General features: G+C 39.9%; 1 protein-coding gene across 5 annotated transcripts in view; it reads left to right on the top strand.

Annotated features, from left to right (window-relative positions):
- Positions 1-261: 261 nt before the first annotated feature.
- Positions 262-23817, top strand: part of PPARG (peroxisome proliferator activated receptor gamma) — a 168998-nt gene continuing 145442 nt past the window's right edge. For 2 of the 5 annotated variants that reach the window (XM_072598462.1, XM_072598458.1), the window contains exon 1: positions 1482-1602. The gene's annotated coding sequence lies outside the window, so the exon portion shown is untranslated. Of the gene's footprint in view, positions 406-1481; positions 1603-1662; positions 1774-23817 lie in introns of those variants that run through there. The other 3 variants (XM_072598457.1, XM_072598461.1, XM_072598459.1) reach the window with 3 other exon arrangements.

The following is a 23817-nucleotide window of genomic DNA, read 5'->3' as shown; positions in this document are numbered from 1 at the left end:
CTCCTCCTCCTCCTCCTCCTCCTCCTCCTCCTCCTCCTCCTCCTCCTCCTCCTCCTCCTCCTCCTCCTCCTCCTCCTCCTCCTCCTCCTCCTCCTCCTCTCCTCCTCCTCCTCCTCCTCCTCCTCCTCCTCCTCCTCCCCCTCCTCCTCCTCCTCCTCCCACCTCCTCCTCCTCCTCCTCCTCCTCCTCCCCTCCTCCTCTCTCCTTGCCCCCTCCCAGTCCAGGACCCTGCCCCCAGCCTCCGCCCCCCGCCCCGGCCCCGGCCCCGGCCGCACTTGGCGATCGCGCAGGAAGAGCGCGCTGACACTCCGGAGCCGCAGCCGCCGTCACCGTCACCGGAGCTGCCCGGTCTGGCTCGGCTCAGCTGGGGCGGACACCGGGAGCCAGGGACGCCACCGGCCGCAGGTCAGAGCGCCCCCGCTGGGCTGGGCCGCGGCCGCGGGGACCGGGGAGAGGGCTGTCCAAAACAGCCCGGGGCTGGGTGCCTGGGGCCAAGAGCCCCCACGCGTCTGGGGTCCCGTAGCCGGGAGCACTCGTGTCGCCGGGTGTCCCGGGATCAGGGCTCCCTCCTCGGCCGCCGTGTCCCGGACTACGAGGGTCGCGGACCTAGATGTCTTGGGATAAAGATTCACAGGCGTGCCCAGTGGCCCGAGTTTAAGGGCACGCGGGTCTGTGTGTGCCCGAGTCACTAAAGGAGACTCGCAGCTCCTGTGGCCCGGGCCGAGGGGGCTCTGAGCCGAAAGGAAGCCGCGCAGGGTGCGTGTTCCCTGCCCCGGGACAAGAGACTCTGGGGTCTTATGTCACGGAAGAGAGAGGGCACCGAGGCTTGGCTCCAGGGCTAAGTGGCCCCGGAAAGGAGTCGTAGAACTTAAGCGACCTGGGGTCAGAGGGAGCTGAGTCCGAGTGCCCTGGAATACGGAGGGTTGGGAAGGGGGTCACTGTCCCCCGAGAATAGGGAGGGAAGTTTCCTGGGAGACTGTGTGCCCTGTGTGAAGGGCGGACGCCATGCAAGTGGCTCCCCCCCGGCCTTGCCGACCTAGGCAAGGGAACAGAGCATCTGTCTCTCTGTCTGACTGTCCTTCTGTCCGCCAGGTCTGCCCTGGGGTTGTAGTGCAGGGAAGTAACAGGTGATGACAGCCCCCAGCCCTCCCGAAGTTCTGGGAGCATGCACGGGGCAGGAGGGGCCCAGGGATGCCAGCCTGCTTCCGAGCAGCAGGATGAGCGCGCTGGTACTAGGAGTTCCCCAGTGTGCCCCGTGCTGCCAAGCTGAGTCCCTCGATGCCATGTGGGCACGGCGCAGGACAGCAGCAGGCTATGCTCCTCTGAACTCTTGCGGGGGAAACGAGGTGGGTCAGGTAAACAGAGATGACAGGTTCCTTGGGGTTGGGGGTGGAAGGAGGGTGTGAGGGTGAAGAGAAAGGTGGTACTTTGTGCCTGGGCTTTTGGGGAGGGGCCAGGGAAAGAGCGCCGGAAACTGGGAGTCACCGATCCACGGCTTTTATATGGGGTCAGGTGAAGAGGAGGAGCAGCTGCTCCACTTTGATCCGAAGGGGTAGGAGGGCTCCGTCGGCACCTTCATCGCCGCTGACTTCTACAACTTGGGTGAGTCAGCTCGCATCAGCGACATTTTCTTGAAGTGCTTTGGTGAGAAAGTTTGCGGAACGTTTGGCATTTGCAGTGGTGACTGACAGCGGAGCCGGCTGAAGCCCTGGAGGGATCCTTGTGAGACCACTAGCCCATAAAGTCCGAGTGAAAGCCAGTAGTGATATTCTGGTAATAACTGACCTGTAATACTATTGGGGACTTGGAATATTTATCATTCTGACCTAAAAGCATTAAGGGCTTTTAAAGTAACTTTGCCTAATGAGCTTAAGGCCAAAATGCATAGGTGTAATTTCTTCTGGTAATTTGCTTGAATTAGCTGTTGAAAATATTTGGACGGGGAAATGGACTTTGGACATATTTTAATTAAAATGTATCATTTTATCAGCCATGCTACTTTTCACTTCAAAGGTGTGGTTTTGGTTTTTGTTTTATTTTTTTTCAAGTTGTGAAAAGAAAGTTTCTCTCTATGGAGAGATCAATGAATTACTTATTCATAAAACGGACCCTGTCAAACTAAGTGCCTAACCACAGTGGACTTCAGGTGCCCTGTAACCCTCCTCTTGTGCATAGGAAACTCATCATTGCTATGTAGTAACGTAGAGCTAACTCCCCCTTCTTGTTCTCTTTAGGAATTGGACATGGATGTTCCATAAAAATTTCGGGGGAAATTACTTAGGAAATTAAATACTGTAATAAAATGATGGACAGGTATCATTGATCATCATAAGCCTCCCCCCCAAAAAATAAGCCCTGATAGCCTTTTTGTGATTGTACATCGATTATACATTTTCGAGTAAATAGTAATAGACAAATTTCAGGATTTTTCTAATTGTTACAATAAAATGTCTTAGTTTTCCATTTTTGTGAATAACTTCAGCTTTAAGTATTATGCAGTCATGGACAATTTTACATGAGAAATTAAATATTTGTAATTACTAAATCATAGAATTGGAACTGAAAGGGTAATTAAGAAAAGTTTTTGGAGAATTGGAGTTTGAGATTTGATGTAAGAACAAAAGTTCCTGACAGTTTGGGTAGAATGGATTATGTCCCCTTCCCCCAAAGGTCTTCAGGCAAAGGTGGATGCTTGTCCTGTTGTAGAGGGGATACAGGTAGGGTTAGATGGCCTCTGATGTCCCATCCAACCTGAGAGTCAGGAATTCTGTGGTGGCAATTATACTCATTTTCTCACTTAAATCGTGGTTATTTGTATATCTTATGGTGGCCCAGCCTCTTTCACTATATTATAAACTCTTTGAGGGCAACATACCCTGCCATCTTTCTTTTCCCAGAGCTTAGTCAACAGTAGGTGCTTAATAAGTGTTTATTAAATTCAATCGAGAATATATCAGTCAAAAGGAAAATGCAAAAATAGAACTACACATTTTTCTTTTGTCATAACATATACTTTACACAAATGATTTTCTTCCTCCTTTATTTAAATCATATGACATATGATATTCAGTATGCTGACGATACCTTTAAAACTAGATGGGTATATTAAATTTTAAGACTCAGCTGGGGACCAGCATGGCTTTTTCTTTTCTTTGCTACATGATATAGGAAAAACCCTACTTCTGTTGCTCTGATACCAGATTTTTATCAAATATTCCTCTTCAGCCCTTTGTTTTCTAGTTTTTAACCACAAGCACAGTAAAACCAGCATTATTGAAACTAACATTGGCATCAATAAAACAGGAAGCTGCTCAAAGTAGAAATTATAGTTTCAGAGACAAAATGACCCCCTTTAAGAAAAGGAAAAAAAAAGCATTTCTCTAAAATTGCTTAAGTCAGATTCCTGCCTGCCCATGTTGGGATGGGGAGAGTGGGTTTGGATTCTTTAAAAGCCCAAAAACCCCCGGACCAATCCATAACTTCATTAAAACTAAAACGTGGACCAGGGTCACCTCTTTTAATAGATCTTCACAACTTAGCTACTTGGAAAACAATTTTTGGAATTGCAGTTTTAAATGATAAATGTAGCATTTTCTTTGAAAAGAGCTAGTTTCCTGTTCTTCAGAAATTAGGTCTCTGCTGCCTTACATATTTCAGTATTATTTATTTTAAAAGAGTGATAAATTACTTGTAGAAGAATTACAGTGTTACTTTCAAAGTCCTCAGGACATTTTAAATTTATACTGGAGGAAAAAAAGAGTTTGATTTAGAGGTATGAATCAGAAATACATTATGATGCTGGCTCTCTTTGCCAATAAGCTGTGTGAATTGTGAACATATTCCTTGTTCCTCGTCCTCCTGAGAAGTCTGTTTGCAAACTCTCTTCTCAGCCAGCCAATTTGTTAATTAATTAGAGATGAATTAGAGGTACTTCTGTATAATTATGTATTATTATAATTCTGTTACATTTAGGCTATAAACAATACATTGCATTAGTAACAGAGAAATCTTTATGAAACAAAAAGTTATGATGTTCTTAAGTGTTTTACATATCGAGGCCTGTATTCTTTTCTTGAAATCTGCATCCTTAAAGTATTTTTAGCCATCTCTTCATCCATTATTTTCTTCAGCTGTGTTTATATAGTTAGAGACTAGGAAAGAAAGATTCCCTCATTATAGTTCACCTGAATTTGGAAGTACAGTTCTGGCTTTGACCTTTTGGGAGCTGTGTTAACAATCTATATGTAGTAAATTGGATAGACTGAATCCTTAGGTCTCATCAGGAAATAAGATGTGTGAGTATTAGTGGCAAGAGGAAAAGTTGATTTGAACCACTACTAAATGAGGCCCTTTTTCATATCTAACAAAAAAAAAAAGTTACATTTTTAACATGAGTTTGACATTATTAAAAATCTATTCAGTTACACTAATGAAGTAATAGTGGAAAACACCTTAACTGAAGCACAAATTTGGTCTAATTACAATCCTTTTTTAAATCTTAGCTTGCTCTTTATTGGTCCACTTAAATCTTATGAGTGAACCGGGAATGGCCTTGTTTACTTGTAAAAACCCTTTAAGATAGAAATCAAACTTTTTTGACTACAAAAAAATAGTAGTAGCAATGGTGAGTAACATCTATCTTGGTGACCCTGGCTATCTTCTGTATATTATAGAACTTTTGTTAACAGGTATGGAGATTGGTGATGTGAATTGAGGGATATCGGAAGCAGGGACTTTAGAGGCCTTCTGATTCTGAAGTCCTTCATGGTATTTTTTTTCTGAACATTTTTACATTTTCCAGAGGCAGATTTAGGTTACTTTTGGGGAAGGTTAAGGTTAGGATTTTTTTTAACATTAATTTTGCAGGTACATCAAAAGATGAAAGATTTATCTATTTATTTAAGAGAACTAATTGAAGTAGGTATGTGTATTATTACTGAAAAGTAAATTCTTCTAGATCAGGCCTTGATTTACAGGGTGTCCCAAAAGTCTCAGTGCCATTTCAGGCAGTAATAGCTTTAGTGCCCTTAGCTCTAATAATTTAACACAGCACTAAGACTTCTGGGACACCTTGTATTAGAAGGAACTGTAACTTTTTTTCTTATGACAAAAGATGCTTTAATTACTTTTACTTGAACACAAGTAAGAAATAAATATTCTTAGTATTTTTTCAATAATAACTTTAACAAAGCAAACATATGGATTCTTTAATAATCAATGAATGTAAATAAGCAATGAATGTAAAATGTGTGTTTTAAGATCTAACTGGTATTTTAAAATAGACTATTTCAGCAATCTGTGAAACTTAAAATACTGTGTTCTGCAGCTAACTCAATCTTCACCTTCCTCTTCCTGTTCACTTATAGACTGGAAAAGAAAAATGATCTTTCCTGCTTTTTAAATGGCCAAATGATTTCTTAATTTAGAATAAATGAATTCTGAGGAAGAAAACATTCTACATCTGCTAAAGAAAGTGTTCAAAATCAAATGACCATTTTAATAGTCCCTGCTGAATGTAGGTGCCTAAGAGGCTTCCTCTAGCTCTTGGGTGTGACTTTAACACCCCCTCAGCAAACATTTCTTGAGTGATGTGACCTTGGCTCAGAAATTCATTACATTCAGTATTATGGAAGGATGCTTGCTGGATGCTCATCTTAGAGGCAGCTCATTTCCTACCACTTAGAATGAATACAAAGGCTAAGTACTGAGATCATTAACAAGAAAATTAGCTAGAAATAGATAGACCTGTTGGGAGCAGTTTATAGAACTTTACTGAAAAGGTTGTCGGAATAATATCTCAAATAATACCCAATTTGAGTCTATAATCCCCATTGCATTAGGACATTTTGGAATTTGATCATATTAAAATGAAAACTTTGTATTTTATTTTTACACAAAGCATTTTTAGTCATTGATATTTTTTTTTAGAAGTGATTTTTGTCCATTCCCGTGAAGATTCCAAAAGATCGTGTCTTTGCACAGTGGTCCATTTTTGTAGCAGAAGCCACTAGAAGAATATACTGCTTTTAATCAACAAACCTGGAACTTTTCTTTATGAATCATGCAAAGTCATTTTAACATTAAATGAACTTAAGGAACTGCATGTACCAAGAAAAGGGGAGTGTGTGAGATGAAGCAATTTACTGACTAGTTCCTTAGTGACTTCCGAGTTTATACATCTCTCTAACCCTTCACTAATTTCCAGGTAGAAATATCATGTGGGGGAAGGGAGGGGAGGAGAATTCCTGTTGTGGAATGACTAAAGGATTGAGCCTCTGAGGCCACGACTAAACTGTCCTGGTGTATAGCCACTGTCCTCAGGAATCATGAGGAATAAAGGAGAAAACATGAGCAAAGGTAGAAGAGAAACAGAGGGAGGGGAGGGAAGGTGTATGGGGGGGTGGAAAAGTGCATAGAGACATGGATTTATTAAGCACCAATGATATAATTCTGTGCAAGTGCTGCGCTGAAATTGTCATTTCATTTAATCTTCACAACAACCTTTAAGAAGTAGGTGTTGTGATTATTCTCATTTTATATTGAAGAAACTGAGGCAGATAGGTGAAGTGACTTCCCCAGGGTCACTCAGCTACTAAGTTTCTCAAGCAGAATTTGAATTCATTTCTTTCTGACTAGGGGCAGCTAGGTAGTGTAATGGGTAGAGCATTGGGCTTGGAACCAGAAAGATTCAGCTTTCTGAGTTCAAATCTGGCCTCAGATACTTACTAACTGATTGACCCTGGGCAAGCCACTGAACCCTCTTTGCCTCAGTTTCCCCATCTGTAAAATGAGCTGGAGGAGGAAATGGCAAACAACTCCTGTATCTCTGCCAAGAAAACCCCAAATGGAGTCATGAAAAGTCTGACACAATTGAAAAAACTTTGACTTCCTGATGGCTCTTCCAGTACTCTATTCCTTGTATCACTTAATTGATCAAAGGGATGATCATCCTTCTAGTCACCTTGATATGAAACCTCAGTGTTAATTCTGTACCCTTCCTTCTTCCTCATCCGCCATATCCAATCAGTTGCCATATCTCATAGGTCCTACTTCCATAACTTCTCTTGCACCTGGCTCCTCTCCACTTACACAGCAGAGAGAAGGGGACAGATACAGGCGGGTATTGTCAGAACCTATCCATTGGTCTCCCTGTTTCCTGATTCTCTCCACCTCCAATCCAATTCCACATACCCTCCCAAATAGAGGTTCCTAGAGTCTAACTCTACTCATATGCCTCCTCTGTTTAGAAGCCACCATGGCTCCCTATCTCACGAGGCTCCAACAGTTCTAGTGCACTCCAGGCTCTATTTACTTCCATTCTCCCTCAGGTACTGCATTACTGAGAAATTGAACCACACTCTGTTTCCCTTATGAGAGGTTCCAATCCCCCCTGGGATGGGTGCCTTTACAGACTTAACTCCCCATTCTTGGAACGCTCTCCCACCTTCGTGCTGTCTCTTGGAATCCCTGGCTTCCTTCAAGAATCAGTGCTAATTTCCCTCATTGTGATTTCCACAGTTATTTGTCCCTCTGTCTCCTTCCCCCTCCCTAAAAAAATGACTTCATATTTACACCATCTATGTTTTGTGTATTTATCTGTGCACAAATTGTTTTCTCTGATAAATAAATGCCTTGGGAGCAGTAACTGTTTCTTTTGGCTTTCTCACTTTGTATCCCTGTCCCCTAACACAGTGCCTGGCACAAAGGCACTTAACAAGCAAGCAACTTAACTGACCCCAGGGCTTCTGTATCCAATGGGTCATTTCATAGAAGAGCCAGAAAATCTCAGAGGGAAGGTCCTTTCCTAAACTTCACAGTACTCTTCTTGTGACAGGAAGAAATGACCTCATCGGCTAATGCTACCAGAATCAATACAAAATAGAAATGTAATTTTGGAAGCAGGAACCTGAATCATATGATAGTGATTTGATTTATAGTCAGTTTGGCAAATGTAAGCAGTGTGCAAAAGTGTTTCAGCTCAATCATTTTAGGAAACAGATCGAGGGTATTTCTAGTAGGAACGGATTCACTACGTATTTAATTTTTTTTTGTTTGGTTTGTAGCTGAGTAAAATAATGAATATTGGTGTTTGGTTGGGTTTATGGCTCAGCAAAGTAATCCAGTCCTTTCCTGTTTTTGATGTGTGGTTCACGACTTTTGAAGCAGTATAACAGGCTTTCTGGGAGAATTGTTTGATGTAAATGAGACTCACCGAAGCCAGTTCTAAGTCTTAGTAGACAGAGCTCAGACTGATATATACTTGCTGAGAGAAGTTCTTCACAGTATTTTACCCAAGTGGAAGATGCCAGGGAGGTGGAGAAATAATAAAACACCCTGACCTTTGCCTCAGCCCCCACAACTTCTAGGCTGTATTGTGGCTGGGCAGAGGCCTGGCTATTATAACTCAGATTGTAAGATTTGCAGTGTATTTTAAATATATTCTCTGATTTGAACCTCACAATAGTAGCCTTGTAAAGTAGGTTGTATTATAAGTCCCATTTTGCAGATGAGAAAACTGAGACCCAGAAAGATGAAAGGACTTGACCAGGGTCACACAGCCAGTGTTACAGGAAGGATTCGGACCCAAGTCTTCCTGACTCCAAAATTTAGCTTTCTAGCCACGTTATCAGCCTGTCTCTCTGGGAAGCAGAGTATGAGTTGAGGTGTCTAAGAATCTATTTGGATCCAGCTGAGGAGAACTAAATACCTCCAGAGCTAGCTGCTTTTCATTATATTTTCATTATATTTGAGGACTGACAGGATCTGACTTCTATCTTTGTGGAACCCAGGTCTTTCGGGCTCTAGGCCTGCTCTCTACCACTGCTAGACCGGATACATACTAGGTGCTTCATAATGTCTATTGATCAATTGATTATTAGATTATAAACCGCCTAAAGGAAGGGATGGTATTATTTCATTTTTGTGTTCTCAGCGCCAGTCTTAAAGATCTTCAGATCCTAGGCACTTATCAGATGGGAATAGAATGAAATTTTCTCATCTGCCCTCTGCAAATATGGACCCTACCTCATGTCTTTCCACTATAGCTTTTTCTTTGAAGGTTTTCTGTCTTCTAGAGTTCCTCTGTTGGAAAGCAAATAAATACTTTACACCTTAAATTTCAGCTAACACCTTAGGCTGTCATTTTTGTATCCTGGGATTAATTTCTGAAGGAAACCTCAGAGGTCATTGAATTTACACTAGGAATTTTACCATTGAGTAAACTGAATGTTACCTAAAGTCACAGCAAGTATTAGCCAGGATTCAAACTCTGGTCTTTAGACTTTAATACTATTTGTCTCCTGTTTCTCTAAAGACTCTTCAGGCTTTAAAGACAAAATCATGGGTATGAGAAGGAGAAAAGGGGAACATTTCTTTACTTAACAACTTTCTCTAGGGCTAGACTTAAAAGGCTAATTGGAAAAAATGTAGTAGATTATAAGCTCCTTGAGGGCAAAAATAGTCTTTTGCTTCTTTTTGTATCCCCAGAATTTAGCACTGTCCCTGATACCTTGTCAGTGCTTAATAAATATTGATTGATTGAAAAATATCGAGGGGTAAAAGATATTCCTTTTCTTTACACTCATTTTCTCATGAATAACAGAAGTTAGAAATTTCATCTCCCAGAATATTTTTCTCCCAACATCTGAATATGCACAGTTTTATTATTTTCTAGTATTCGTTTGCCTAAGGAATATTCCATTTTGATTTGTGGTTTAATGACCAATGTGTGGGATAAAACTATCTGTGTTTTTACTCTTCATTTCAGCCTTTTACTTTTTCCATGACCTTGAAGACAGTGCACCTGTGTCTTCAGCTTTAGCTTGTTCAGTCTTTTAAAATGGTCATCATTTTAACCCTGTCCAGGTTTTCATGATGGAAAAAAAGGGACTGAAGAGGTATAGCTATTGGTACTATGTTCTTTCTCTCTTTCCCTTTCTTTTTTCTTTCTTTTTTCGAGGCATTCAGAGTTAAGTGACTTGCCCAGGAACACATAGCTAGTAAGTGTCTGAGACCGGATTTGAACTCGGGTCTTCCTAACTCCGGAGCCCATGCTTCATACATTTTGCCACCTAGCTGCCCCTCTCTTTCTCTTTCTTGATTTTTTAAATTTTTAAGTAATTTTTTTAGAGAAATTTTTTATTCCTTCCTTCTTTCCTTCCTTTCTAAATGAAGACATGAAACTACTAGTAATATCTCCTCCTTTTTCCTTCCTTTTTTCCTTCTCATTTCTTCTTTTCTTTCTCTTCTTTTCTTCTATGTGGTTCTGTTATCAGTAAAAACTGAAATTATAAAGTTGTTCCACCAAATAATTTCAGTATTTGCTTCATTTAGTTTTTTTCCTCGGATATTTCATCAGATAATTAGAGTAAATCTACATGCTTCTGGTAAATAGAAACGAGGCAGTTCCCTCAAAAGCAATTTCATATGTTTTGTGAATAGAGTAGCAGGTTGTATGTTACAGAGAGGAAAAGCTCATCATCTTCCCTCATGACTAAGCATCCTACCTGCAAGTCATTCTGTTTTTCCACTTTAGTCAAACTAAAGCCTATAAATCCAAGACAAAGAATCCCAAAGTCCCATCTTGCTGAACTGACAGGTAATTGTGCCGCTGGTTGATAATTACCTCTTTTGAAAATCTACATGCAAATATGTACATTATGTTATACATTCATTCAACATTTATTAAACATCTGTTGTGTTCCATAGTACCGTTTTGGGGCCACAAAGGAAGTCTTTCTCAACCCTCTTCCCTCAATATCCTGCCCTCTGAGATTACATTCCCTCCACACTGCATTTGTTGTGTATATACCTAGTTATTTTCACTTTGGATTTCCCCATCAGAATGTGAGCTTCTTGAGGCCAGGGAGTTTTCAGTCTTTCTCTGTATCCCTAGTGCTCAGCACTGGGCCTGGTACATACAGTAAGCACTTATTGAGATAATCCCTGCCCACAAAGAACTTAAGGTGAGAGTGGGAGGTGAAGGAGGGAAGATCTCCTAATTCATATAAGTAAATATAATATAAAAAGTCAAGTACTTGTAACTTGAATGATGACCAGGATAGGTCTTTGGTAAGAGATGGTCCTTGGGCTGAGCTTTGATGAAAGCTAGAGAGATTAGATCCTAAAAGATGTATTTCAAGTGTGGGGGTGGGTGAGACAGCTGGTGTACATGTTGACTTGTACATGTATGAGAAAGATGGAAAGCATGAATGATATGTATGTCCATAATGAGGAAGACTTTATCAAAATAAGCATGTCAGTCAGCTTTCAAAGATAGAGAACATGGTTAGCCAAGGTGCGTTGTAGGGTCATTTTATTCCATGTTTTCCTAAAGCATTAGGAACTAATTGGAAACATGATAGTTTCATACAGCAATCATGCTTTGTCATTTTAGTATTTGTTGCTTAGTATCCTCCCAGGATCCTGGTCCTTCTTTGGCTAGAGCAATCCTGGAAAGATGAGTCAATGGTGATTCTAGATCCAACTTTTGGGTTGTAACTGATGAGTTCAGAACTCATCCTTTTTAAAAATTTGTTAGTGTCCAAATTCAGCTGCCATTAATTTTGTTTCCCGCCTATTCACAAAGAACTTTCTGCAGTCATCCATCTGAGGTGATTTCTCCCTAGTTGAAAGAACTAGTGGCAATGCAAAGAACGTGGGGAGGTAGACTGCAGGGCGAGAGGTACCATTTGTCCAATTGCTAAGGCAGAGAGCCTTCCAGAATGCCTGTATTTTGGTGACATGACCATGGAGGAGTTCAAGGTCTGGTTCTTAGCTTTTGAGATTTAGAACCTTGATTGTTATCAATTAACTCGGGGTTGGAAGTGGAATGTCAGGCACTAAGGAATTGATTTACAGTAATAACTTACAAAATGCTAATTTATAAACCAGAAGATCTTTGCATTTATTTAGAATGTGATATATGCCTTCCCAATGATAAGAATAGACATGTGTATAATTCAGGGAACGTGTGAAACTAATACTGTACTCTGAAAGTTTCTTGGTGAGCCAGGAATCAGATCAAAGGAATCCAGATAGTCTTCATTCTCCAGGATCAAATATAAACTCGTCTGTTTCTCTTGTAAAACCCTTCACAAGCTGGCCCCAGTCTATCTTTCCAGCCTAGTTGGCCATTACAATTTTCCCCACACTCTGGGATCCAGCCAAACTGGCCTTCTCTCTCTCTATCACATGTGACTCTCCACATCGCAGGACTCTTTGCATTGTCCATCTTCCATTCCTGGAATTCACTCCCTCCTTACTGGTGCCTCATAGAATTTCTCTTCCTTTCTTCCTTCCTTCAAGATTCTGATCAAGCCCAGTCTTCAAAATGTAGCCCTCAAAATTCCCCCAGCTACTAATGTCCTTCCTGCCAAATTACCTTTTATTTTGTATTTATTCTGTACATTCTCATGTAATTTGCTTTCTTTCCCACTGGAATATAAACAGGCTCCTCAAGAGTAAGGACTGCTTGATTCGTAGTATTGCTATCTTAAGTGCCTTGCACTTAGCTTAAGACTAGAATGGAGAAATGTGGACACTATATTTAAGTTAAATAGTAACTACTGGTTGAAAAGTCATACTCAGAATCTCAGTGTCAAAGGAACTCCAACAGCCTTCTGATGAATACCTAAACAGGTTGAACGAACCTAAGTTATTGGAGGTAATATGGCCTGGTGTGACTATAACTGGATTTGGAGTCAAAGGACCTGGCACATAGTAGGGGCTTTATAAGAGCTTGTTGATTGATTGTAGTATACTTTCTCCAAGATGTGGTTGAACCAGATGAACTAAATGTGTATCTCTAGTGACAAGTATATCTTTCTACCACACGTAAGGGCCTCTTTCCCCTGGGCAGCAATGTATCCATACAGTTAAATTCTTACTCTTTGGAGATCCTTTTTCTAGACGTCATGTAGATCAGTGGTATAAAATTCAAATAGCAAGGAATCTTTACAGGCCACATGTTGACTTAGAAAAACCACAGATTAATATTATTTATGTTGGATTTTTAAAAATTTCTTTTGCTAAACATTTCCCAATTTCACTTAAATGTGATTCAGCAGCAGTTCTCACCACTTGGGAGCTACTTTGCCTCCTCAGGCCCCCAGTGTTACACCTTTGATATAGACCATTATTGTTTAGTTTTTATAGCATCTCTTCAGCTATTTATTATTCATTAAATAATAATTTCTCTTATTTGTAATAATTTAAATTTCTCCTAAAGTTATGAGACATCCTTATCATGGAATCATAAGATTTATATAGAAATAGATATTCAGTCTCAGTTCATTTATTTATTTACAGCTAGTTTGTTAATTAGATGTTCAACATCCTTTTCATTTTATTACCAAGGACCTCTGAACCAACCAACTCCTCCAATATCTTTCTGTTAGAGCTGCCAGATTGGTAGATCAGGACAAGACATTTGACAGACTCTTGTTAGACAATAAGTTTCATAAAGACGTGAGCCATATTATGTTATTTATTGTTTCCATTTTGTCATTCATTGTGCTAAATCATTATATACAGGTGATAAAAAAGGTAAAAACTTAAGAGATACACCAAGACTTCTGGCACACCTTCTATTTGTTGAAATGAATAAATAAATCAGTGAATTAATGGCTTGAGACTAAAATGGAGAAATGTGGACTGGATACTACATTTAAGTAAACTGGTAAACAGGTTGAAAGAACCTAGGATATTGGAGGTAATATGACACAGGGTGAACCTAACTGGATTTGGAGTCAAAGGACCTGAGTTCAGATCCATCCTCTTTCATTTACCTGCCTGTGTGACCTTGGACAAGTCACGTAACCCTCTGAAATTCAGTTTTCTGACCTGCAAAATAATGGGATTGGAGTAGATAACCTGTAAGTCATTTCCACTTTGGCTCTCAGGCCCTGTGAGCCTATGGAAAAGAAAAGATTTTAGGGGAGGAGCGAGACTTTATATGTCAAGTGTTTTGCAAATTCCTAAGTGGGGTTTTTGTTATACCAGTGAAAGTTGCTTATCTCATGTTCATTTATATATTCTATAGAAAAGATAAACCAAATATGTTCTGGGTCTTGTTCTGATAGTTCTTCCTCCTTCCCCCCCCCCCATTTGTGCTATATAACTATAGTACCCCCTTTTTTCATCCTACTTTTCCTGGAAGAGATTCCTAATGCTAACTCATGTGTGTATGTCAAATTGAAAATATGGTGCTGTCTACTTGTACCTGTCAGTTCTATTTCCATTTCCCTTTGAGTCGCTTAAAAAGGATTCGTTGTCTTCAAATATTTGAAAAGCTGTCATTTGGAAGAGGGATTAGTTTGCTCTGTGCAACTCCAGATATCAGCTGGGAGGATTGTAAGTGACAAAGCAGGTATTGACCTTCATTGATAAGGGAAATTTCTTTATCAGAAATTCCCTATACCAATGAAATCATGAGTCTGATCCCAAAAAGCCCTACTACCTCCAGATAACAGAATCTGGATCACTGGAAGAAAATTACAAGGGGAACAGATTTCAGGTCAAAATTAGGGAAAAAATAAAAACAGTGTCCTACCAGAGCTATGGAGAATGCCAGATGATCTCCCTTATGAAGTAATAAGCTTCCTATCATTATCAGTGTTCAAACAGTAACTGTTATCACCACTAGTCAAGATTAATTCAAATCTGTTCATTCACTTATTCATCAAATAGTTATTGAGATTCTATAAGACATAGGGGGCAGAAGGGGAGTAAACAGAATAAGACATATTTCCTGCCTTCAAAACTTCCTCTTTGGTAGGGAAGTTAAGATTTATGTGGTTAGGGCAGCCAGGTAGTGCAGTGGATAGAATCAACTTTGGAGTCAGGAGGACCTAAGTTCAAATCCAGCTCTAGACACTTAACTCACTAGCTGTGTGACCCTGAGCAGGTCATTTAATCCTCATTGCCTTGCGAAAAGCCAAAAAAAGTTACATGGATTATATAGTAAACCTTAAATGTGAAAGTGTGAGGAAAGCAATATTTACAAAGTACCATGACAGTTGGGAGCCAGAAGAGGTAGATTGTTTGTGGAGAGGGCACATGGGTAGGTAGCATTGAAGTGGGTTGAACATTTGGTTGTCTCGCTTGGCATTTGCCCAATATAACATTTGTACATGATCATCAGTCTTCCTGTGAGCTATTTATTTACTTGTTAAACCATCCCTTTCCATTCCTCTCCCCTAAGACTCCTTTTTTGACAATTCTCAAACTAAATGTCTGGTTCTCCTTCTCCTTCCCTCACATTGAACTTATATTCATAATTAGTGACCAATAAAGAACCATTGCAGATTTTAGGGCTCCTTTGCAAATGGCCATTAAGAGGCCTAGATAACCATGTTGTATAGTTGTAATAATAACCCAACAAATTAAACAAGGGTTTAAAATAGCATGAGAACAGATGTTTCCCCAAAACCCTCTTGCAGCAACCTTGGTCCTCTGTGTGAAAATTGTAAAACTGCCAGAAAAAAAAATTTTTTTTAAAATCTGTATAAATAGCTCTTGAATTAATTCAATTCCCCCTGCTCCCTCCCCTTTTTCATTGTATTGTACAAGAAATCCCAAAGGGAGCCCTGGGGAGTGCTTTCTTCTTTCACCCAGATTAGGGGGGTTGAGTTTTTACTTCTCTTTCTTTGGGACATCTTTGAAGAACTTTTCATTGCTTTGGAATTGAACAGCATTTATTAAATTGTTAAGTTTTATTGTTTATTATTCATGCAAAAACATGAATAATCACCCTTTCAAAAGCTATTTTGAAGTTTTTTATATCAGTAGCTGTGCCTCTCATCTTTGCCCTCTTCTCTTTAATTTGTGACTATTTGTCCAATTTGTAAGAGGATTTTTTACCCTCTATTTATACTGGGCAATGAACAAGCTTTCAGTTGGAGGGAAAATAGAATAGCGGAAAATTGGAAAGAGCCCCAGGTTTAGAGTGAGGGGATTTACTTGTTATTTACTACTTAAAAGATGGGGTGGCCCAGTGCATAAAGCACCAGGTCTGGAGTCAGGAAGACCTGAGTTCAAATCTGGCCTCAGACACTTATTAGCTATGTGACTCTGGGCAAGTCACTTAACCCTGTTTGCCTCAGTTTTCTCATCTGCAAAATGAACTAGAGAAGGAAATGGCAAACCACTCCAACCGAGAAAACCCAAATGTCACAAAGAGTCCAACATCACTGAACAACAACTAACCTGTATGTCTTCAGGTAAGTCACCCTCTGATAAAATGAGGAGACTGGACGAAATGAAGTCTGTTCTAGTCTTTCCTTTCAATGTAATTGTGACTTTTCTAATTTTTTAAAATGAAAATGTCACCTCCTCTTGGAAAAAATATTAACCTGAATCAAGTATCTTGCTCTCATAGTTAATATTGACTTAGGGCAGTGTAGTTTTCCAAAGTTTGGGGAGCCGGAGGTTTTGTTTTCATTTTTTTGTTTTGGCCTCTGGGCATAGTATATTTCCTTGCCCTGAGGAACGTAGAACCAGATAGGGGGGAAGTTTGAACATCTGCCTGTGATTTTTAGGATAAGTTTGGTATAATTGGAGAGGGGGCACACCCTTTGAGAACCACTAGGCGAAGATTGAACTTTCAAGAGATATATATCAAGTCTCCAAATTAAGATACAAATGACCCAGATATAATTTGATTAATGAATCGGGAATGAGAGGGGGAACAGGAGCCATTTTAATGAAGTCAACCTGAGGATGGTGGAAATGAAGTAAATCCTGATCTTTTCCAAGCTGGGTTGCTAGTGATCATAGAGGCAACTGAGCAGGAGGCAGTAAGTACTGTCTTGGGTACTGACTTCTTTGGGCAGACAGCCCTGCCCAATGGGAGGGCATCCTCTCTTTCCCCATGTTGGTGCAAGGGAGTTGATTCTCTGGGCTTCCTACTAAGGAACCACAGGAAGGAACACACACACACACACACACACACACACACACACACACACACACATTGAAAGGGTACATTGCGGTAAGGATGGACATTCTAGAATCATTCAACAAGTATTTATTAAGCACATACTATTTACCAGGCTTAGGGTGGTAACAATGACAAATGTGGGATAGCTCCTGCCCTCAAGGTGCTTACCTTCTATAAATGCTTTCCTATACGTCTAATAATATTTCTAGCTAGGATAAAGAAATTCTGACAGAATGTACTATTCAAATGTAGTCTCCTTGTTAGTAATTATTATTATACATGCAAATGTAGATTTTCAGAGTTTGGGGAATTAGATTTTTGACATGAGTCTTAATTGTTAATGCAGCTCTACTCAGATGTAATCAAAAGATTAATTCTTTGTACCATGGCTTATTCAATTCAATGAAATATGTGTTTATGATTTATTGTGTACCTAGAATATATGTTATATATGCTGAATATATATTTTCTCATATAATAGATAGGTAGGTAGATAGACATAGGTATATTATGCATTAGGCCTTAAGGATCATTCTACGTAGAGAGTATGGCCAAGAAGGGTTTGGACAAGATTGATAGTATTGGCAAAGGAGGCCTTTCTTTTGGCTTTAAAGATAATTTCCCTGTCATCAAAATATTCATATGTATCAATAACTTCATCGATTTTCATAGCTCCCTCCAACAATACATAATTGATAACCCATCTAGTGTGCCTCTTGTCCATGTCTTCCCATAATTTCATTACAGGAGTTCACCCAAAATGCTGGAGGCCCTCCTTTCTCCTGACACCCTGAAAATACCAATGGAACCCTCTGGCTGGCTACCTCTCATCTTTTCCTGTTATACATTTCCTTGGTGACATCTTTTTACTCCTGTTCTTTGAAGAATTGAACATCACTTGTTGTCTCCTGGACACTTCCACCTGGGTGCCCCATAGTAATTTCAAATTTAACATGTCCAAAACTGAAGTCATTATCTCTTCCTCTAAACACACCTCTCTTCCTGAATTCCCTTTTTCTATTAAGGGCATCACCTTTAGGCACTGAGTCATTGTTAACTCTTCTCTCTCACTTCACATCCAATTAGTTGGTCAGTCCTTGTTGATTCTACCTCCACAATATCTCTCATTTCCACCCCTTTCTCCCACCCTGCCTCTCTTTATTCAAAGGTTACCACCCTAATCTGGCCCTCCTTGCTTTTTACCTGTATTTGCTCAACTTCCAGCCTCTCCCCTCTCCAATCCAGCCTTCACACAGCTGCCTGATCATCCCTTTTCTCTGCTTGAGAAGTTTCAGCAGCTCTCTGTCTCCTATAAGATATAATACACACTCCTGTGTTTCACACTTAAGGCTCCTCATGCTCTGGCTCATCCTCTTCTTCTGCACTTATTTCACATTATTCTTCCTTACATATTCCAAACTTCAACCAAAGTGTCCTACTTGCTTTTCTCTGTACAAGGCAATCTCCCACTCACCTCCCTTTGCATAATATTTACTTATTTACTGGAACCCCCAGTAGAATATAAGTTTCTCGAGGGCACAAAGATATGTACATATATTTTTGTCTTTGTAACCTCAGAGCCTAGGGAGATGTACTACGTATCGGATGCTTAATAAATCCTTATTGAATGAATGATGGCACGTTTGGGACTTTGATGATCTCTCCTTGATGGGGTGTGACCCATTGACACCACATTGAGGTTGGTTGAGTCATGGCATTTGGGATAATTGATTGAATCAAGGCTGGTGTATATCTGAGCTACACCCTTGGACTTGACCTTTATAGGGGAGTAGAAACAGATGTGGAGAGGAGACAAAGACCAGAACTCATCCTCCCCCACCTCTTTCCCCCACCTCCACACCCAGGACTTCAGTCCTCATTCTGTAAATAGCCCCTCTCTTATCTGTATCACTTAGGTTTGCTCTCTGATCATAAGCTTTATTAACGATTTTAAAATAAAACTTTATGTTTAGAAATTATATTCACATTTACCTTTTTAGAAAACTTTTTTTCCCCACAAAGCAAAGGTATACCTTTACATTCCTTTGGACTGGAAATCACATGTTTCAGGGCAGTATGACCAACTACAGGATTCACAGCTTTGCTTGAATTTGTGCAACCTTAGAAGACCTTATCTTAATTGACCACATTTTGGGACATATCATTTTCTCTGGCATAGCAACTACTAACTGCACTGCCCATCTCACTGGCCAGATCATTGATTCAATTTAGTCATTAAAACAACAGAAGATATCCAAGTAACCAATTAAAAGCAGATTTATAACCATGTGAAACTTTTTTGGGGGGAAATTATCCACCCCTTTAAAAAAATCTTTAAAAAAAAACAGACAGAAAGCACTTTTTAAGGAATCCAGATGGAGTTAAAATAGCCACTGACATTTATATAGTGCTGGAGATTTTAATTGCCTTAGCAACATGGTTTTGTTTAATGCTCAGACCAACCTTTTCAGGTGGGTTCTACAGGTATTATTATCCACATTTTTACAGATGAGGACACTGGCGGACTTGCCTATGTTCCCACAGCAAATCAGTTTCAGAGGTGAGGACTCAAACCCAGGTTTCTTGAGATTTCTGGCCCAGTATTCTTTCCACTATACAGCCCTGCCTTGGATAAAGCAAAGGTACTGGTTCTGGAGTTTTGGCACTGGTAGTCCCTTCTCATAAAGCTCGAGTCAGGAAGAATCAAAGGATTCAATTTAATTTTTCCTGAATTCATTTCAGATCAATTTGCATTGACCTGTCACTATTTATTGAGTTCCTACAACATACTCAGTGTCAATGAGTCAGTCAGTATGCATTATTTTAAGCACCTACTATGTGCCAGGCAAGCCACGTGGCATACTCTAAAAGGAACAGAAGACATTGTCCCTGAGTTTGAGGGGGTCTAGGTGAAAAGGCTGAAACACGCACAAGGAAAGATAACAATGAACAGTGACTGTCCCATGAATGGTAAGACCAGAGTTTCCAGTTCCTTGGTTCTCATCAAGTTGTGTAGGTGACCACAGGGTGACTGAGGGACAGTCTTTAAACCACACCTCCATGCAGTGGTCACAGAATGTTTGGCAATAGTTCTCAAGATCTCATAATTCCTCACTGATAGAGCTTTCCCACAGTGCAATCTCTCCCCTTCCTGGTAGTCTTTAAGCAAAGACTAGATGACCATTAGAGTGCTGGTTCTGAAGTTAGGAAGACCCAAATTCAAATCCAACCTCAGATGTTTACTAGCTGTGTGATCCTGGGCAAGTCATGTAATCTTTTTTTTTTTTTTTGCCTCAATTTCCTCAGCTGTAAAATAGAGATAATACTAGCGCCTATCTCCCAGGGTTGTTATAAGGATCAAATAAGATTTATAAAGTATGTCCTGTACATAGTAGGAACTACATAAATGATAACTTATTATTGGTATTATTACTAATTATAAATATCATTATCTCTTGTAGAGGAGCTTCTTTCCAAGAGATAATTGATTGAACTCGATTCCTTTCTACTCCAAAATGTTCAGGTTCTTTGACTTTAAGTCTCAGAATGACCTTTGACCCTGAACAAAAACACTGGACATAGAGTTAATTCTTGATGGTTCACAGTAAATTTTTAATCTCTGGATGATTTCCTCAGCCATGTAGCATTCTTATGTCCTGCCTTCCCCATTATCAATGGATACGTTAAGAAAATACAAACTGATTTGTGAATTAAGTATAGCTAGAAATATAAATATGCTGTACCTCACCCCCTCCTTCCAAATCATAGAGTGGCACTGAAGAAACACTGCCATACAAATCCTGAAAATTGTTAATTCCGCTCAGCAACAGATATTTACCATGGTCAGAGTGCCATACCTGAATTAATTTCACACTTGGTTGAAGGAGGCCAGGGAAAGCGATGCTAGGTTTGGAAGTTAGAACATTTGGGGGATTAAATTCTGGTTTTGCTACTTTGTAGACATGGAAAAGTAAACCTTTTGGGAATGTCAGTTTCTTCATTTCTAAAATGAGATGATGGGGCTAGATGGCCCATAAAGTGCCTTCCGGCATTTGTTCTGCTATCCTTATGATTGGGTCATCATTAAGGTCCCTTTCCATGATAAGCCTTATTTTTACTATCTTATATCATGGCATAATGATTTCATGTGTATGAATCCTGGGCACCCCATGAAATCTGAAGTTCCTAAGAACGTGACCTCACCCTTCTTTTTATCCCACCTGATACTTACCATAGTACTGGCACTTAGTAGGCACTCAGTAAGTATTTGCTAAATTGACTTGATTCTAAACATAGGTGTGGAATTTTCTTTAAAAAAAAATTTCTTTGAAATAACTGTGTTTCTACCACTGTCCTTGCTGACAAATATGAAAGAAGCTCGACTGAATGTCTTTCTTATGACAGTGGGAACCACAGTGGTTTAAAATCCATGCCAGAACCTTGAATTTTCTAGAGCAGGTAAGATGGGATATGAAAGGGAAAAATGTTAATTATAGGTTTTAACATTCTACCTTGGATCTTTCGTTGTTTGGGTCCGAAGAACAGGTTTTTACAGCCCAAGGGCTTGAGTTGTGTGCTACTGTTCTGCTTTGGAAGCTTCCCATAGCAAATGGAACCAATTCTGTTGAGTGCTATCGTCCTAGAAGCATTCCCACTTCTCTGTAATCAACAATATCACCCTTGGTAGATATGGGAAAGGATCAAAAGGGAAGTTTTTGTTTATTGTCATATTTAGCCATTTGCTAAATAGTCATTAAGCGGTTGGTCTTTTATTATATTTTTTAACAAGGCACAATAATTATGAATTAATTGACTCATTCAGCTGTCCTATATGTCCTCAAATTGTTTTTATTATAGTATTGAGCAGTTAAAGCAGCCTCAGTCTTGTGATTAACATCTATTGCATAAGACAGCCATTGTATGTGACTTAAACAGCACCCAATCAGATAGAAGACAGGGGTAATGATTTATATATACTAGGGAAACAATTGGAGGGACCAGTTTTCATATGGTCTTATGAAATCTGCGCCTACTCTTTCTCTGTAGGAATTAATCTATTGATGTAGGAGTCTAATAAGAAAGAATAACTGTAGTGAGTTTGTACCCTCTTCTCCCATGGGCAGCCTGCCACCCCACTCCCACTGTTGCACCTGTTCATCTGTTGGCGTAAGGGAAGGGCACCAGCAGTGTTAATGATAAATAATAACCATAGCAGCTCCCATTTGTATTGTACTGTACAGTTTGCAGGGTAGTTTCTTCATAACAAACAATGTAGGGCAAATGTTATGCCCATTTTACAGCTGAGGAGACCAAGGCTCAGAAAAGTTAGATGATAAAACATAGCCATACCCCTTCAAGTGGCAGAATTAGGGCTTGGGACTTTTGATTCCAAGTCCAGTGTCCTTTTCTAGTGAATTAATGACTTAGGATGTTCTGGAAGGAAAAGAAGAGAAAGAAGTGGAGTTGCTTGAATCCATGCAATTTTCTTTCACTTACTTAATAAAGAATTATAGTAGGCACCACAGTATACCAGGGCATTTTTTTAAAAAATGGATTGTAAGCCATGGTCCCTTGCCCTCCAGGAGATTATAGTTAAGTACAGGGCAACATACGAATAAATGTTAAAATGAGTAGAAATAATGAGTTAGTGTCTTGGGAAAAACTGTTGAGCTTGGAGTTGGGAGATTTCGTTTTAAATTCTTTTTCTACTCCTTATTACTCGTGTGGCTACAGGCAAACCATGCAATTACTTTTGGCCTCAGTTTCCTCATTTATAATAATGATGATGGTAATAATAGTAATAGCTAATATTTCTATGACAATCTAAGGTTTATAGAGTGCTGTACGTGTCGTCTCATTTTATTATTGAAACAACTCAACGCAATAGTAGCAATTATGATCCTCATTTTACTGGTGAAGAAACTGAGACTGAATGAGCTGCCCAGGATCACACAGTTACTAAGTGTTTGAGGCTGGTTTCCAACTCCAGCATGCTGCCCAGCTAGCTGCCTCACATTTGGAAAATGGTGGAGATGGAATAAATTATCTCTATAAAGTCCCTTTCAACTCAATCACATAATCTTGTGAAGAAGTAAAACTAAGTAGTAAGACTCTATATAATGTTGAAGAGGTGATGGGCCTGCTGCTCATTAGAAGCAGACCAGCCCCAGTATTCTTAAACAGCAGCAAATGCTGTTTGTACAAGGCATGGGGACATTTTTTAGACTAACGTCTGTGGTGCCCTGTTGGCATTAGTACTGTCATATTGTTGTTGAGTGATTTCAATTGTGTCCAACTTTTCACAACCCCGTTTGGGGTTTTCTTGGCAAAGATACTGGAGTAGTTCACCATTTCCTTGTCCACCTCATTTTACAGATGAGGAAACTGAGGCAAACAGGGTTAAAGTGACTTGCCTAGGGTCACCTAGCTAGTAAGTGTCTGAGGCCAGATTTGAACTCAGGAAGATGAGTCTTTCTGACTTCAGGCCTGTCAGCCTATCCACTGTGCCATCTAACTGTCCTACTACTATTGTGTCCTGCTGCATAGTAAACATTTTCATGCACTTATTAGATGTTGATAAAATGTCAGCCCTTAACCACTTTTATGTGTTTGAAATTTTTGAAATTCAAGTGTACCTTCCATAACATAAATAAACACTAGAATATCACACACACACACACACACACACACACAGAGAGAGAAGAAAGAAAACCCAGTGTAGTCTGGAATAGTTGATGGAGGCCTTACGAAGGTGGCTAAACTGTGAAAGATAAGGCAGAAAGAAATGGAAAAGCATTCCAGTGTGGAAAAGCCATATGAGCAAATTTCGAATGACAAGGAAGGGGCTAGCCTGGTTGCTGGGAGAGGCTTTGTTTTTA

This window comes from Notamacropus eugenii, chromosome 3 (genome assembly GCF_028372415.1).
Source record: "Notamacropus eugenii isolate mMacEug1 chromosome 3, mMacEug1.pri_v2, whole genome shotgun sequence".
In the NCBI taxonomy this organism is placed as follows: Eukaryota; Metazoa; Chordata; class Mammalia; order Diprotodontia; family Macropodidae; genus Notamacropus; species Notamacropus eugenii.
This window is presented reverse-complemented; position numbering and strand designations above follow the sequence as displayed.